The following is an 18,189-nucleotide window of genomic DNA, read 5'->3' as shown; positions in this document are numbered from 1 at the left end:
AATATCGATAATATCCCGATATTTCCATTGAAATTTTCGTGTTTTTGGACTACCGATATTTCCGATATCATCGATATTTTATACCTTGGTCGAAATGTAACTCGAGGATAGTCAATGGCACCCTCAGACTTGTTGTTTACAGCCTCCGATTCAAGGGCTTGTGAGGTTAGCGGAATCCCCATCAGTTAAATCATGTTTTTTGTTAGGGATGTGCTATCCACACATCCCATTTTATTTCTCACACTCTCTTGATAATTTATATCCATTGATTTTCTTTAATTCATCCGATCAGACAACCGAAAATTAAAAAAGTGTATAAGAAGTAAAATAGGGTGTGTGGATATCACACCCCTTTTGTTATATTAAATTATTTTTATATTTGATTGATCTAAAAAATGATAAAGCATGATTAAAATTGTAAAGATGAGATTGATGGATTTACGAGAGGAATGGTGGCAATGGTAGCCGGCGCGGATGGGGAAGAAGAAGAAAGGCTGGGGGGGGGGGGGGTCTATCTCAGAAACTGGACTGTTTCTTTATTTATTTAGTCATAATAATTAATTGTTTTGAAGAGTTATCTATTTTAATTGTTATTTTACAGGTGTCAATAGTGATTATTGGAGAACACCACCTGTCATGCATATGTGTGTATATCCGTTACTTTGAAAAATTCCTCAGTGGTGATCTGACCAATGAAGTTTAGACAGGTAACATTGCGACGATTGGTTATTTTTTATTTTTTGAAGTAATTGAGATTGTTAGATGTTTAAAAAAATTTGTTACATGTCAAAATTTTTATTAATCAGATACGGCATGTCAATTGTATACTGGATTGGAAACACAATAGTTCATGTTAAATTATTTATGTCCCTCTTCGACCAGTTTTAACTCTTGGATTAAAATAAAAAAGTTTTGACTTATGAGAGTTTAGGTTTGAACTCAGAAATAATTTTGCTGCTCCAACTCTTTCGGGTTAGATTTACATGCCTTGCCCAAGTATAGCTTTGCGTTGGACCGTGTATAGCGAACCAGCAAAAGGATCAATCATCTGAAACCTCGCCTGCTTCAAACAAAAAAAGGAGGAATCTGAAACTTGTTATCGAAACAACAAACATGAAAACTAAAAATCTCAAATTGTAGACACTAAATGTGTAATCTGGAATAGTACATTGTGCCTAGTTCCTTTGTACTTATCGCCGGGATTGCCCAGACCTACAAATAGCCATGGCCTCGGAGCAGCAGTGCAAAAGCAACGCCGACTTAACCGATTAAGCATCTTCCCCCTTAGCCTCAGTGCCTCCCACTACACCTCAGCACCATAATTCATCGGAAAAAAAAATGAACTGGAAGCTCGAAAGTCTCCAACCCACCTGCCACTCGCAACTTTTCGCAAACAGTTAGACTGCATTCAAAATGTAAACAGCGAGTGAATTTCCGAATGGAGTGTAAAATTACTAAAATGTTTGGAGACACAACGGAAACAAAGCCAAAGACAAGAGGCGTATTGCAGAATACAAAGAATATACTTGTCAAGTTTGAGATTAATACCTTGCCTCGCATAACCGGTGAGAGCGTCAGAGAGAAGGGGCGGGCTTTGGGTCCGGACGTTTTGGTGCTCTGAAGAGCAACCACGGCGGCGTACCGGCGGTGGTGAATTTCGTGAGACAGTCGTCGAGACTGCTAAAGTCACGGTTGCTGAAGGCCCAAGCGCACTCGTTCTCTTCGGAGTTTCTGTTTATACTCTGACTGATACTCTTCCCGCCCACAAATTTTATTTTTTATTTTTTTTGTTGTGATAAAAGATCACTTGCCTCGCCCACTAAATTAAAAGAAAATTATTTTTTTACTATGCCCTGTATTTGTTTGTAAAATTATTTTTGAACCATTTTTATCTTCTGGCACGTTACTTCTTATTTTTAACAACTAAATTGAATAAATTATAAAAAAATAAATGTCAAGATTAAGGGGTGTGTGAAAGACTACGATCTCGTTTGGATGTGCTTTTAAAATAACTGAAAGCACTTTTAAAGAAAATGTTATTTGATTCCAAAAGCACAAATTATGTGCTTCTTATAGGAATCACTTTAAGTGTTTTTCCAGAATTTACTTGTATTTTTACTAAAAATTAGTTCTAAAAATATTTTCACCAAAATCACTTTCAGTCAATTTATTTTTAACATAGGTTGTGTGCTTATCATTTATTTTTCTTTTGTTGGATACATATGCCCTTTATTGAATTCACAATAAAAGACACCAAATACTTAAAATGAAAATAAAAACTTAGCTTTCCTTTGATATGTCGAGCGGTGTTGATTCGTTCAGTCGAATAAATTTTTATTTGACCAATGTTGAATGGATTATATGTGCATTAAATAGTATATAATATATTATATTATACTAGCTTCATCGTACTCAATTGAGGCTTTTTTTTTTTTTTATACACGTGGGCTACGCACCCTTAGAGGTGTTACCGCAGCTGTTTTCTATGTATTTTTCAGGGGATTTATTTGGTGTAGTGTATGCAAATGCAGAGGATTTTTCGTTATGATGCAGGATAATCTCACCAAATTTATTGGACTTAAATGTTAAAAAAGGATCGTGATCACGATCACAATCCATACCTTCAAAGGAATTAGATTAAGCGTTAAATTGTTGTAATTGATTGATTTGTATTTTCCCTTTCATAGCTGTACAATTGACTTGTAGGAATGAAAATTAAGTTTTTAACGATTTTTACACTTAAGTCGTTAAGTTTGATCGATTCTGCCATATGTAATAGTGATACCACATTGCTCGAATCCATTGAACAAAAGACGCCTTGTTTTTTGAATTTTCTAGACTCAACATTTATGCCTTTTAGAGATTTGATTAAACTTTTTTGTAAAATAATTTTGGTGCTATATGTATTAGAATTAATCATTTTCTGTACAAAAATTACATCACTTGCCATCCCTGTCACAGCCCGTCCCGGAATTTTAATTCCGAGGACGTGAAAAGATGAAAATGCCCTTAAACGGGACTAACGGGTGAAAATTTAACAATTTGGATTGAGTTGGACACGTGGGATCCCCACATCCCTCAAAACCTTCCCCAATTCCCGTACCTTGTCCCTCTCTCTCTCCTCCCTCACGAAACTCTCAGTTTTCTCTCCCTCTCCTTCGAACTCACACGGACCACCACAAAACCACCCTAAATCTATACCAACGACGAATCTAAGACCACCATTGGAACCCTGAAGACTTCACGATCACGATGGTATCCATTTCAGGTAAGTTTTGCTTCGGAAAACCCTAGTTTCAAAGTTCCCGTGAAATGGTACTGTTCAGGATCTTTTAAATGGTTACGATTTAGGCTAAAACAAGATCACAGCGAGCTTAGTGAGGTCCCAAGGAAGCTCGGAGTGCTTCGTTGGAACTTTCTAGACGTAAGAACACGGAGATCGACAAGTTCAAAGTTTGACCGGAGCTTTCGAGGCTTTTTCCGGCGAATCCCCGGCGAGTTAGGAGTCGAGGTAGGTATCAATCTCTTCGTCTCGTCAAGTACTACAACTTTCCTTTTTGTTTCACTCAATTTCGTTGAGTATTGAAGAAGTTATACTCATTTGAAAAATACCCAGTTTCCGGCGACCTCCGAGGCTTTCGAGGAAGTTTCCGGCAAAACCACGGCGAACTAGGTGTTGTGCAAGGTATCATTCTCTTTGTCTTTTCAAGGGCTACAACTTCAGTTTTTGAATCACTTGATTTCGTTGAGAAATGACAAAGTTATGGCAATTTGAAAAACTGCCCAGAAAACGGCCGCCGGAAAAACCAGTCCGGCGACCCAAGGAAGAAGAAGGTGCGCGTGGACCCGTGCCTTCCTTGGTGCGTGGGGGCGCGTGCTACAATAAAAAATTATTTTAAAAATTTGTCGACGTCCGTGACGTTAAGTAGGTCAATGTGGTATATTCATATACCCAAATTGAGCACCGTATGAGAAAGTTATTAAGGATTGTTGGTTAGGTGTTCAAATAACGTTTTATAGTTTTTGCATTTAGGTGAAAATATGAATTGACGATCCGACCGTTGGGTCGTTACCAAACTTTGATACGTTGTAATACGTAATATTTGAGGATTATTGGAACTTACGGATTGGGAATCCGAGTTACGGATCTTCCGGAATTGGAATTGTAAGTTCATAAAATAAAATGTTAACCGTCACTTAGTTTTGGAAATTGACGGAGATCCGACCGTTGGATGGTAGTGAAATTTTAGGATGTTATCCTAGAGATATATTGTGGACCTCTGGAAGTTATGGATTTAAAATCTGAGTGGTGGATCTTCCGGATCGAACTACGTAGTGACGTATTTTATATAAGTTATATATTCTATCATTATAAATTCTGAGGTTGGAATTGATTATTGTTTTAGGCGCCGATCGTCATGACGCCTTGGCGTATTGTGCTAGGGAGTTGTAGGGCAAACTCTAGGTGAGTGGGCAGTTTTGTTTTCCGTATATATATACTTGACGTTTCCCCAGAAATCAAAATTAAATGAAAAGTATATTGAAATGTGAATTGAGATGCCATGCATAAAAGTATATGAAAAGTATATAGAAATGTGAATCGAATTGCCATGCATGAAATGATATGAATTGATATATGATGCATATGAATGAATGGTGCGGCGGACGCACAGGTGAGTATTTAATTACTGTTATGATGATGTTGATATATATTGAGCTCAAATCCTGCACCATGGTTTAGTGCTTATAGTATTCACCGCATCGCACGCTCGCCTTGGATCCAAGTAGATGCTGGTCGCACAGTCCACGCGGAGTGGGTGCGACGGGCCAGTTGTAAAGTGTTAGTGAGATTTCGACTGATGGGTGACCTTAGATTATGTGCACAGATGATTGATGAGAAAGCACTAGAGCGTAACTTGTGTGCAGAAGGCCGGACAGGTCACAGAGGTGACTCCGGCAGAGTGAGAGTGATAGATTTTGAGCTCTAGGTTCAACTGTACAGGGCTATTAGAGGGCCTCCGGTTGATTACTTTCTTGCACCTGATATAATTATTGTTGATGCATTCATACTTAACTGTTGAATTCCGACATGGCATGGCATATTTGTACTGAAAAATGTTGAGTTAATGAATTGAAGTATTGAGAATATATATGTATATTTATATTTTACATTTCTGGGAAAGTATACAAGTTTTACGGAGAGGGGTTACAATGTTTTGAGAAAAGTTGGATTTGAAAAGATTTGTTTTACTGACCCACTCAATTTTGGTTTTGCGCCCCTCCAGGTTAAAGAATTGCAGAGGTGTGGTGACTACGAGGAATTCAGCGGGGTTCTGACAGAATGGACCAAATTAGGACGCATCTTCGGGTGTATTAACTTTGAAGTTGTATAATTAAAGCTTTCGTACTGTGCAAATGGTTACGTCACTCTCACGTGACGGCCAGCATGCCCTCCTTCGGGATGGGGTGTGTCAGTTGGTATCAGAGCATGGTTGCAATCTTGGATATTTTGAGAAGTTCTAGTGAATTCTGTCAGAACTACACCGCCTCGTAGCAAACCACGTAGTTAGAGGAATTTAGTCTCCCTGATTTAGCGGTTTGGGGGAAACTATTATTATGGTGATTCAGTATATTATCAAAATGGACATTTTAAGACGGGTTATGAGTTGAATTTGAATCACCTTATGAAATGATGAACCTGAGGGAACGAAGTGACGGTTTAACCGTTTGGAAAAAAAGTTTCGGATTATGCAAGTCAAAGGAATCTTCCTTCTGACAGGGGGTCGAGACGACTACCTGGTTTTGGGTATGAATTTGTATCCTGGTGGAAACAGGATTGTTAATTGTTGTCACCAGAGGAATCAGCCGATTTAAAATTGTTTAAGGACTTGTTTAAGGAAAAGTTTATCCCTCCGGCATTTATCGATGGTAGTAAACAAGAGTTTACAAATATGAGACAAGGAAGGTGATGATCGAGGGATATTATAGAAAGTTTTCAGACTTGCCTCGTTCCATCCAGATATTGTTGTTAATTTGGTGGAGGTGTTATGTTGTTTTAAGCTGGGTGGCAAAAAGGGAAGTGGTATTTTGGGTGACCACTATCCATTGTACTTCTTACCAGGAATATACGAGATGCTGTTGAGTCTTGAGGACTCTGAGAATATGATCAGAGGTTATCTTAATGAGTGGGCATACAAAGTGGATTGAGTCAGGCCGTTATTTATGCTGTGAGAGCAAAGAGATTGTTTTGAAAGGCTGCCCAAAAATACTTAGTTCATGTGGTACTAAAGGATGATGCTCGGAGAAGTGTGAAAAATGAAAAAGGGGTTAGACTTTTCTTGATGTCTTCCCTGAAAGTATACCTGGGTTGTTTTCAGGCAGAGATATGAGGTTCACTATTGAATTGTTGCCAGGTATAAATTTACTGACACACCCCATCCCGACGAAGGGCATGCTGGCCGTCACGTGAGAGTGACGTAACCATTTGCACAGTACGGAAACTTTAATTATACAACTTCAAAGTTAATACACCCGAAGATGCGTCCTAATTTGGTCCATTCTGTCAGAACCCCGCTAAATTCCTCGTAGTCACCACACCTCTGCAATTCTTTAACCTAGAGGGGCGCAAAACCAAAATTGAGTGGGTCAGTAAAACAAATCTTTTCAAATCCAACTTTTCTCAAAACATTGTAACCCCTCTCCGTAAAACTTGTATACTTTCCCAGAAATGTAAAATATAAATATACATATATATTCTCAATACTTCAATTCATTAACTCAACATTTTTCAGTACAAATATGACATGCCATGTCGGAATTCAACAGTTAAGTATGAATGCATCAACAATAATTATATCAGGTGCAAGAAAGTAATCAACCGGAGGCCCTCTAATAGCCCTGTACGGTTGAACCTAGAGCTCAAAATCTATCACTCTCACTCTGCCGGAGTCACCTCTGTGACCTGAACGGCCTTCTGCACACAAGTTACGCTCTAGTGCTTTCTCATCAATCATATGTGCACATAATCTAAGGTCACCCACCAGTCGAAATCTCACTAACACTTTACGACTGGCCCGTCGCACCCACTCCGCGTGGACTGTGCGACCAGCATCTACTTGGATCCAAGGCGAGCGTGCGATGCGATGAATACTATAAGCACTAAACCATGGTGCAGGATTTGAGCTCAATATATATCAACATCATCATAACAGTAATTAAATACTCACCTGATACTCACCTGTGCGTCGCCGCACCATTCATTCATATGCATCATATATCAATTCATATCATTTCATGCATGGCAATTCGATTCACATTTCTATATACTTTTCATATACTTTTATGCATGGCATCTCAATTCACATTTCAATATACTTTTCATTTAATTTTGATTTCTGGGGAAACGTCAAGTATATATATACGGAAAACAAAACTGCCCACTCATCTGGAGTTCGCCCTACAACTCCCTAGCACAATACGCCAAGGCGTCATGACGATCGGCGCCTAAAACAATAATCAATTCCAACCTCAGAATTTATAGTGATAGAATATATAACTTATATAAAATACGTCACTACGTAGTTCGATCCGGAAGATCCACCACTCAGATTTTAAATCCATAACTTCCAGAGGTCCACAATATATCTCTAGGATAACCTCCTAAAATTTCATTACTATCCAACGGTCGGATCTCCGTCAATTTCCAAAACTAAGTGACGGTTAACATTTTATTTTATGAACTTACAATTCCAATTCCGGAAGATCCGTAACTCGGATTCCTAATCCGTAAGTTCCAATAATCCTCAAATATTACGTATTACAACGTATCAAAGTTTGGTAACGATCCAACGGTCGGATCGTCAATTCATATTATCACCTAAATGCAAAAACTATAAAACGTTATTTGAACACCTAAACAACAATCCTTAATAACTTTCTCATACGGTGCTCAATTTGGGTATATGAATATACCACAGTGATCTACTCGACGTCACGGACGTCGACATATTTTTAAAATAATTTTTTACTGTAGCACGCGCCCCCACGCGCCAAGGAAGGCACAGACCTACGCGCCCCCACGCGCACCTTCTTCTTCCTTGGGTCGCCGGACTGGTTTTTTCGGCGAATCCCCGGCGAGTTAGGAGTCGAGGTAGGTATCAATCTCTTCGTCTCGTCAAGTACTACAACTTTCCTTTTTGCTTCACTCAATTTCGTTGAGTATTGAAGAAGTTATACTCATTTGAAAAATACCCAGTTTTCGGCGACTTCCGAGGCTTTCAAGGCAGTTTCCGGCCAAACCACGGCGAACTAGGTGTTGTGCAAGGTACCATTCTCTTTGTCTCTTCAAGGGCTACAACTTTTGTTTTTGAATCACTTGATTTCGTTGAGAAATGACAAAGTTGCGCCCCCACGCGCCAAGGAAGGCACGGACCTACGCGCCCCCACGCGTACCTTCTTCTTCCTTGGGTCGCCGGATTGGTTTTTCCGGCGGCCGTTTTTCAAATTGCCATAACTTTGTCATTTCTCAACGAAATCAAGTGATTCAAAAACGAAAGTTGTAGCCCTTGAAGAGACAAAGAGAATGGTACCTTGCACAACACCTAGTTCGCCGTGGTTTTGCCGGAAACTTCCTCGAAAGCCTCGGAGGTCGCCGAAAACTGGGTATTTTTCAAATGAGTATAACTTATTCAATACTCAACAAAATTGAGTGAAACAAAAAGGAAAGTTGTAGTACTTGACGAGACGAAGAGATTGATACCTACCTCGACTCCTAATTCGCCGGGGATTCGCCGGAAAAAGCCTCGAAAGCTCCGGCCAAACTTTGAACTTGTCGATCTCCGTGTTCTTACGTCCAAAAACTTCCAACGAAGCACTCCGAGCTTCCTTGGGACCTCACTAAGCTCGCTGTGATTTTGTTTTAGCCTAAATCGTAACCATTTAAAAGATCATGAACAGTACCATTTCACGGGAACTTTGAAACTAGGGTTTTTCGAAGCAAAACTTACCTGAAATGGATACCATCGTGATCGTGAAGTCTTCAGGGTTCCAATGGTGGTCTTAGATTCGTCGTTGGTATAGATTTAGGGTGGTTTTGTGGTGGTCCGTGTGAATTCGAAAGAGAGGGAGAGAACTGAGAGTTTCGTGAGGGAGGAGAGAGAGAGAGACAAGGTACGGGAATTGGGGAAGGTTTTGAGGGATGTGGGGATCCCACGTGTCCAACTCAATCCAAATTGTTAAATTTTCGCCCCTTAGTCCCGTTTAAGGGCATTTTCGTCTTTTCACGTCCTCGGAATTAAAATTCCGGGACGGGCTGTGACAATAAAATGGAATTAATAAGGATGGAACTTAGATTTTTAGGTTAAAATTTTGTGGTTTGGAGTTGGGGATTGGAAAATGACCACGTGGGATCCCCACACCCCTCAATCCTCTCCCTATTTTCTGCATGCTGTCTCTCTCTCTCTTCCCACGACTCTCTCACTCTCTCTGTCACTCTTCTTCTCCGTTCGAACAAACCAACCACAAAACAACCTTAAACTTCCACCAACGACGGAGTTAAGACCACCATCAAACTCCTGGAACCTCCACGATCACGATGGTATCCATTTCAGGTAAGTTTTGGTTCGGAAAACCCTAGTTTCAAAATTCTCGTGAAGAGCACTGTTCATGATCTTTTAAATGGTTACGTTTTAGGCTAAAACAAGCTTGTAGGAAGCTTAGTGAGGTCTCAAGGAAGCTCGGAGTGCTTCGTTGGAAGTTTTTGGACGTAAGAACACGGAGATCGACAAGTTCAAAGTTTGGCCGGAGCTTTCGAGGCTTTTTCCGACGAATCCCCGGCGCGTTAGGAGTCGAGGTAGGTATCAATCTCTTCGTCTCGTCAAGTACTACAACTTTCCTTTTTGTTTTGCTCAATTTCGTTGAGTATTGAAGAAGTTATACTCATTTGAAAAATACCCAGTTTCCGGCGACTTCCGAGGCTTTCGAGGAAGTTTCCGGCCAAACCACGGCGAACTAGGTGTTGTGCAAGGTACCATTCTCTTTGTCTCTTCAAGGGCTACAACTTTCGTTTTTAAATCACTTGATTTCGTTGAGAAATGACAAAGTTATGGCAATTTGAAAAACGACCGCCGGAAAAACCAGTCCTGCGACCCAAGGAAGAAGAAGGTGCGCGTGGCGGCGCGTGGACCCGTGCCTTCCCTGGCGCGTGGGGGCGCGTGCTACAGTAAAAAATTATTTTAAAAATATGTCGACGTCCGTGCCTTCCCTGGCGCGTAGGTGAAAATGTGAATTGATGATCAGACCGTTGGATCGTTACCAAACTTTGATACGTTGTAATACGTAATATTTGAGGATTATTGGAACTTACGGATTGGGAATCCGATTTACGGATCTTCCGGAATTGGAGTTGTAAGTTCATAAAATAGAATGTAACCGTCACTTAGTTTTGGAAATTGACGGAGATCCGACCGTTGGATGGTAATGAAATTTTAGGATGTTATCCTAGAGATATATTGTGGACCTCTGGAAGTTATGGATTTAAAATCTGAGTGGTGGATCTCCCGGATCGAACTACGTAGTGACGTATTTTATATAAGTTATATATTCTATCGATATGAATTCTGAGGTTTGAATTGATTATTGTTTTAGGCGCCGATCGTCATGACGCCTTGGCGTATTGTGCTAGGGAGTTGTAGGGCGAACTCCAGGTGAGTGGGCAGTTTTGTTTTCCGTATACATATATACTTACCGTTTTTCCCAGAAATTGAAAATGCATGAAATTATGCTTTAAATGAAAATGTATAAAAGTATATGAGATATATTAGTTGAAATGTCATGCATAGAAGTATGCGAAAAGTATATAAAATTATATGAAAAATGTGAATCGAATTGCCATGCATGAAATGATATGAATTGATATATGATGCATATGTATGAATTGGTGCGGCGGACGCACAGGTGAGTATTTAAATATTGTTATGATGATGTTGATATATATTGAGCTCAAATCCTGCACCATGATTTAGTGCTTATAGTATTCACCGCATCGCACGCTCGCCTTGGATCCAAGTAGATGCTGGTCGCACAGTCCACGCGGAGTGGGTGCGACGGGCCAGTCGTAGAGTGTTAGTGAGATTTCGACTGGTGGGTGATCTTAGATTATGTGCACAGATGATTGATGAGAAAGCACTAGAGCGTAACTTGTGTGCAGAAGGCCGGACAGGTCACAGAGGTGACTCCGGCAGAATGAGAGTGATAGATTTTGAACTCTAGGTTCAACCGTACAGGGCTATTAGAGTGATAGATTTAGACATGGCATGGTATGATTGATAAAGAAAAATGTTGAGATAGTAAAAATGAAGTTTTGAGAATATATATGTATATTTATATTTTACATTTCTAGGAAAGTATACAAGTTTTACGGAGAGGGGTTACAACGTTTTGAGAAATGTTTGGATTTGGAAAAGAATTGTTTTACTGACCCACTCAATTTTGGTTTTGCGCCCCTCCAGGTTCAGGAATCACAAAGGTGTGGTGACTACGAGGAATTCGACGGTGTTATGACAGATTGGACAAAATTAGGACTCACCTTCGGGTGTATCAACTTATAAATTGTATAATTAAAGCTTCCGTACTGTGCAAATGGTTACGTCACTCTCACGTGACGGCCAGCATGCCCTCCTTCGGGACGGGGTGTGTCAGTTGGTATCAGAGGCCAAACATGACATGTTCTTGGGTAAGTTTTTGCATATAAAATACTAAAATTTTTGATATGTTCTGTGTTGTAATCGTGGCGATCGTGGATTGAGCGCACGAGTTCAATAATTTGATTGTTACAAATTTCAGGTATTCTCTAGAAACAATAAGAACCCACAAACTGACTCCAGTGATCACAAATCAAAGAAATTGTGAGTGAGAATACTGTTGAAACCAGATTTGGCAACATCAAACATGACAAGCCTTAATGATGACATTGTTGATTTGATAAAGAAACGAATGATTGACATAGTTGGCTACCTCGGAGTGTGGAGGTTAATCTAAATGGAAAGGACGTCGACACAAAATCATTCTCTACATATGTTGATCTATACTTAAAACCTAGAGCTTTTCATTTTGTCAACATTCCAAGGTTATTGTTTATATGAAACTATTGGTTCTAAATTTATCTTCTTATTTTTTCTTATAGTTATTTAGAAAGTTAACTCAATCCACTCAATTTGCCAGAATTACCATGAAAATTAGTGATGACATGGAGATCTATGTGACTCTAAGTGACAATTCCAACAGGTTTATTAAATATAAGAGCCCAAATATATGCGACTATTTTGTACATTTGAAATTTTGAGTCGGATTTTATTTCACTACAGGTCAGTTTTGTCAACTTAGTCAATACAAGCCATGGTGGAGATAATGTTAAAGTCGTTAGCAAAGCAATCGCAAAACATCTTTTCGAAACTATCAAAGAAAAGGACAAAAATCCAACCCTAAATTCAGATGAGAATGAGAATGAAAATCAAAACCTAAATTTCGATGAGGCCAAGAATCCAAACCTATAGTCACACGAGGACGAGAATCCAAACCAAGCTTTAGATGTTGTGAAGAATCATTTATGGATTTTTTTTTAACATTAAATTTCACAATCTTGTTTTTAATCTCCCAGCAAAAGATACTTTTGATCATCCACGCCATACTAGAGCATTTATCAAAACATTTGAACTTTCAGTAGATTTCTTAAAGGAAGGTATGTATACATATAAGCAATGGGATCAATGATTCAAGTTCAATTACTATAGTAAATAGGAATACTCTAACCTTGATTCTCACATTCATAGTATTTTTCTGTGGTAGAAGGAAATTCAGCTGAGTCGCTTGCTCGTCATATGTTTTGTTAATTTTTGTAGAGTCAACAAAATAATTTATTTTATCCCATTGTATAGTATGTTAACTTAGTTGATCCAAATTCAAAAACAAATGAAAAGGCTCGGTATTCTGGATCGTGACACTTTCAGTGTGTTTAGGTTGCAAGGTAAATTGCTCAATGCAAGAGAAAATAGCAAAGACAATGATATAATTGACAACATCATGACAAGTACAGGGTTACAAAAGAATAAAATCTATGAGGGTGAGGATTACGTTGATTCATTACGCTATGGCAAAGTGATGATTATGACAACTCAGGTTGGATGCCTTAAATTCCATTATTTTTTGTTTTATTGCTTACCATTTATATTGTACCTCACTTAGTGGAATAAGATTTTGTTTTTGTTGTTTGATTGTTTCTACTTACCGTTTATATTGTATAAGACAACTTCAAATTATCAATACATGTGATTTATCATGATGACTGTTAAGAGAAAGCTTAACATATGTGCTTGTGTAGGATGATGATGGTTTCCACGTCAAAGGACTTTTGATTAACCTTTTCCATTGCTTTTGCCCCTCACTTCTTAAAATTGAGAGGTTTTTGGCTGAGTTTATAACTCCTTGTATCAAGGTCAGTTTACATAATTTAGCTAGTATGCTTTGTTACATTACACATGCAACGTTTACCTTCTGAACAATCTACTATTGCTTCCAAACGGGTAACTTTGCTTATACTTCTTAATCACGTTTCCTCTGACTCTCATTGTGGATTTGCCTTTACACCACTGAAATATGATGGCATCAACACTACCTTGAAGAGGGGTGTAGACAATGCAATTGTTTCTAATATTAGGTCTGCAAAGATTAGTGCTTCATATTCCTTTAATATTGTTTTATACAACTTGTTTTTTTTAGATGATTATATTTGTCAACCGCACAAGAAGAAAGATAGAAGCCCATGCTTCTTATTTACTCCTTTAAAGGGAGAAGTTCTTCCACTCTGAACCACTGATATCCAAATTCCATATACTTTTTATGGAACGTACAATGAATGGGTTGGTATGTAATTTGATGATGTAAACAGGACTTACAAGATTGTTCGTGTTTCTAGAGATGAAGATTCGAGGATATTTAAACTTATGGCCCAAATTTATGTATTGGGAACATGCTCGTGTTGAGAGATACTCTTAATCTCTCCTTGCAATTTAAGCAACAACCATGTATTTGTAGATGGAGAACAGCATTGGTTCATTTTCTTACGTGATCACTCAAGTTGTAATAATAGAAGAGTGTATATGTTCTTTTGATTTCAAGAAAGAGGTGTTTTCCTCGACTATACCTCTTTCTAAGCACAGGTAAAGTATATTTGACACTATCCAATCATTTAATGTTTTCATTTGCTTAATCTAAAATGATATTTGGTCATCATGGACACTTTATCAGATGACTATATTAAGATATAGATGGAAGAATTATGATACAAAAGAGTGGAAACTAGAGTACAAGATAAATAATGCAACAGTGAAATGCGAGCTTATTAAGGTGGTATGTTGTGAGTGAGAGTATGACATATTCTTCACTTCACAATAGATGACATAAAGTTATATAATTACAATCTTTGTGAATTTTAGATTTGGCTCTATGAATCATGTAAAATTGTTTCTAGCCAGGCCGTTCATAATTATAAGCATCTTTAGCTATATTGGAAACTACTACTGAAGACATAAGCATCTAGAATATTATGATTGGCTGGCATTGTTTGATGCAGCTGCAACTGCATGGTGAGGAAGGAAGGCTTGGGATGTAGGCATTTTTGTGGATTGTTCCATTTAAATGTTTTTATTGTTTTCTAGATTTCTCATTTCCTAGGTGTGAGATGCGTTTAGGGCAAATCGTTTTCTGATATTTCCATTAAATAAGAAAAAAAATGTATCAAACAACTAAAAGAACAAATTCAGAAATTAATAATTAGCATTCTAATTTCAAACATTACAACAATTACATGTGAAGCAAGGACAAAGTTCAACGCATTGATGCATGGGCTCCAATGCGTATCAAGTTGTGACAAAGTTATAAATTTTGAAGCAAGGGTTACTTACATGGAGGAAATGTGTTGGTCGTTACGATCAACACATTATTTAGTTAAAAGGAAGGCTCAGGGAAGGAAGTGTGTGCTCGTCGTAACTATCAGCATGTATTAATCAGTTAAAAGAAAGGCTCAAGGAGGCCTATCAAAAACCAGATCTCAATGGGCATCGAATCCAAGAGATGGAGCTCAACATACAGGCAATTCGCACTGAAGAAATTTATTGGAAGACTATCTCAAGTACAATGGTTGAATGAAGGCAACACAAATACAAAAAAATTTCATGCCCAAACTACGAAACGAAGGCGATGGAATTGGATTCAAGGGCTTGAGACTAATGATGGGGTATGGTGTTAAGACGTTAAAGGTATGCAAGGAATTGCAATCCATTATTTCTAGTCGTTATTTTCTACAGATCTATAACTTTTACATCCGAAGATGCCATGTATGCCATTATTTGAGTTTGGGGGTTGGTAATTTATCTGTCCTCCGCAAGGTTTAAAGTCCAAATCGTCCACATATATGTTCAGGGTTGATCTAGGTTTTCATTCACTTTTATTACTGGGAGAAGGCATGTTCCAAGTCCAAAATTCTCATCCCCATACAGATCCCAATTTTTTTTCACAACATTTACAATCCCCGGTTATTACTTATATTAAGTTTGGGGGTGGTCTCACAGATAATACATGCATGCCATACTCATTTACAGAAGTTTACACATCCAACATGGATTCCAACAGAGATGAGGGTTTATACCTTTCAGATCCGAAGTCCCGGCAATTTGGAAACTTTTCCATTTTGTCTACCAAATCTGCAGCTTGAGCATTCTATCTCACGGATCCGAGTGTCCTACACAGAGAGCAGAGATATGTGAGTACATGCAGAGACATACTGATATTTTTACAGATCGGAGTGTACTACAATATTTTTACAGATCAACACATGAACACATGATATTTTTACAGATCGGAGCCCAGACACATCAACACATGATATTTTACCTTGTCATCAACGGATCTGTGGTCTCCGAGCGGTTTTCCTTTATTTTTTTCCTTGCCATCAACGGTTCTGGGAGTTTTCGACACAAGATGGCAGTCTATTTAGTTTTCTCGAAGATCCGCCAGTGATTATTCATGTCATGCATAAACGAAGATTGAAGAAGGGGAACTCAGACATTTTACCTTTTATTTTGGATCCACGGCTCATGTGCTCTATCTTCTAGTTTACAACGGCTCTGCGCAGTCCGAGCATTTCCTTTGTTACGCCGTCATCCAAGACATCGGAGTCAGATCCTGTGCAAATCGGAACATGGATGGGTGTTATTTTATTTTTCTTCGACTTTGGGTTATGACCATCAGTGAAAGAATGGAGTTCAGATATTATAATCAGAGCTGGCATTTGGAGGAGACTGAGTTTTTACCTGCAGATGGGGGAGTCTTGGACGATTGGCCATGGATCTGTGAAGTTAGGTGTTGGTGCGCTTCTTTTATTGTGGATACGAGAACACTCGCAGAGAAAGCAGTTCCATGTGTTAGTTCTTTTGTGTTTACATGAAACTAATCCAAAATGGAACTCAATGGCAGCAAAGAGAGATTTTTACCTTTGCGACTTCGGGTTTCGCAGCAGAGATACAGCGATGGTGATGAACCCTATCGAGAGCAATGGAGGCATGATTTGCAGTTTCAATTTGGGAGATCTAGAGAGCAATGGAGGAGCGGCGGCTAAGGGTGAAGGCTAGGTTGTGTTGTTTTGAGAGATAAATGAGACACATCTCTCATATTCAAGAGCACGAGGACCGATGGAAATGTGGAAAAGAGCCTTTTGGCACTGGGTTCGATGCTAAAGAGATGTGGACATCTGGTTGCTGCAAATCATGTTTATATCCATACGCGCTAGGGTTATTGGCAAGCATGTGTCGCACATGCAAAGCTCATCGCCTCTAGTTTATGCTCCCAGGTCACGAGTTCGATCTCAGCGTCCGGTAACTTTGTGCCTTATTTTTCTGTTTTGTTTCCAGCATCTTTCCCCAGCTCCAGGTCATCACTTCGAATCCCAGGTGTGGCAGTTTCCTTGCCTTTTATTTTATGTTTTCTTTGTTATTTTAGGGTGCGTTTGTTACACCAGGACTATCTCGAACTATATTAGCTTTAGGGATTAAGTTGGACTAGTTTAGACTAAACTAAGCTAGACTGGCTTAAACTAGACTAAGCTGTTCTTATTCTGCTATGAGCTGAAGCACAAAATAAAAGGTTCTCGTAGCAAAATCAGTCTTGCTTAATCTAGTTTATCTTTTGTTTTGTGCTATGAGTTGAGCACAAAAGATAATACTCGCAGAAAGTGCAAGATGCTTCAACTCAGAGCAGAAATACAAGCACTTGAGATTAGAAACCTTGCCAACATTAATTTATACAGTAGCGTCTGTAAATGAGTAAATGGTTTTCTTTTGGGATAACTTTTGGGTTGTGATTGTCAAAATATTCATATGGAAATTCAAGAGTCGTTGGATCTATAAACAAGAGGGCACACGCGTGTTAATCTATGTAATCGATTAGCGATATAGTGTTCTAACAACTCACCATACAAGTATTATCTTTTGTTTTGAGATGATTTTGTGTACTATAATTGTGAATCACTAGCTTTAAATTTCGAGTGAGGATCCTCGTCAAATCTTCTTTATGAGGATCTCGATGATTTTCAAATCACATCTTTTTATCGTACATTGTGCGGTCAGAAATCATTGTAAGGATCTTGCACCGACTTGTCGCTCGACCTTGGAGTATGTGACGGTGATAGTGATACCAATCCTCCTCTTCTGTGTTGGGACTATGAGGAATCCACAGTGTTCTAAAAATTGGTTTAGGCGGCCACCTAGGCGCTGAACGGCCGGTTACCGTCGCGATTAAGTCTTAATCGATCACAAAATCGGAAAGCTTATTAGGCGGACACCTGGGGGGGATTAGGCGGGACTAGGCGGGTCTAGATAGGGCTGGGCGAAGCTGAGCGGGATCTAGGCGGGCGTATGTGGAGAACGCCGGAATCTGGAATTTTTTTTGTTGTAGAGCCCAACGTCGCGCGAGGAATAAGATGAAGCTCTTTCGTCTATTTAATTGCACGGTTTTATCATTCAGATGGTCCCTACCATCTTTTCCTTTTACTTAGTTTTAAATTCTTTTATTGTATTTCACTGTTGCTGCTAGTGCTAGGTGCAGGCCTAGGATTGCGTAGAAGACATGCGTGAAGTGAAT

General features: G+C 39.0%; 3 long non-coding RNA genes across 10 annotated transcripts in view; 2 read left to right on the top strand and 1 right to left on the bottom strand.

Annotated features, from left to right (window-relative positions):
- Positions 1–16,793, bottom strand: part of LOC103422544 (uncharacterized) — a 48,609-nt gene extending 31,816 nt beyond the window's left edge. The window contains exons 1-6 of one of the 8 annotated variants that reach the window (XR_011573031.1): positions 16,365–16,506; positions 16,126–16,236; positions 15,946–16,012; positions 15,701–15,793; positions 1,169–1,383; positions 848–1,060 (exon numbers count right to left, since the gene is read on the bottom strand). This is a non-coding gene — a long non-coding RNA (uncharacterized lncRNA). Of the gene's footprint in view, positions 1–847; positions 1,061–1,114; positions 1,384–1,591; positions 1,820–6,307; positions 6,615–15,520; positions 15,794–15,945; positions 16,013–16,125; positions 16,237–16,364; positions 16,507–16,544 lie in introns of those variants that run through there. The other 7 variants (XR_011573034.1, XR_011573035.1, XR_011573036.1 and 4 more) reach the window with 7 other exon arrangements.
- LOC139189288 (uncharacterized) lies at positions 3,057–5,477 on the top strand. Its single transcript, XR_011573038.1, has 5 exons — positions 3,057–3,268; positions 3,352–3,511; positions 3,617–3,685; positions 4,407–4,465; positions 5,286–5,477. It is a non-coding gene; the product is annotated as an uncharacterized lncRNA (long non-coding RNA).
- LOC139189287 (uncharacterized) lies at positions 9,469–11,696 on the top strand. The gene is made up of 5 exons (XR_011573037.1): positions 9,469–9,608; positions 9,691–9,850; positions 9,956–10,024; positions 10,645–10,703; positions 11,508–11,696. It is a non-coding gene; the product is annotated as an uncharacterized lncRNA (long non-coding RNA).
- Positions 16,794–18,189: the final 1,396 nt, after the last annotated feature.

The sequence above is a fragment of the Malus domestica genome, chromosome 11 (genome assembly GCF_042453785.1).
Source record: "Malus domestica chromosome 11, GDT2T_hap1".
Classification (NCBI taxonomy): domain Eukaryota; kingdom Viridiplantae; phylum Streptophyta; class Magnoliopsida; order Rosales; family Rosaceae; genus Malus; species Malus domestica.
The sequence above is the reverse complement of the archived record's forward strand: the minus strand, read 5'-3'. Positions and strand labels throughout refer to the sequence as shown.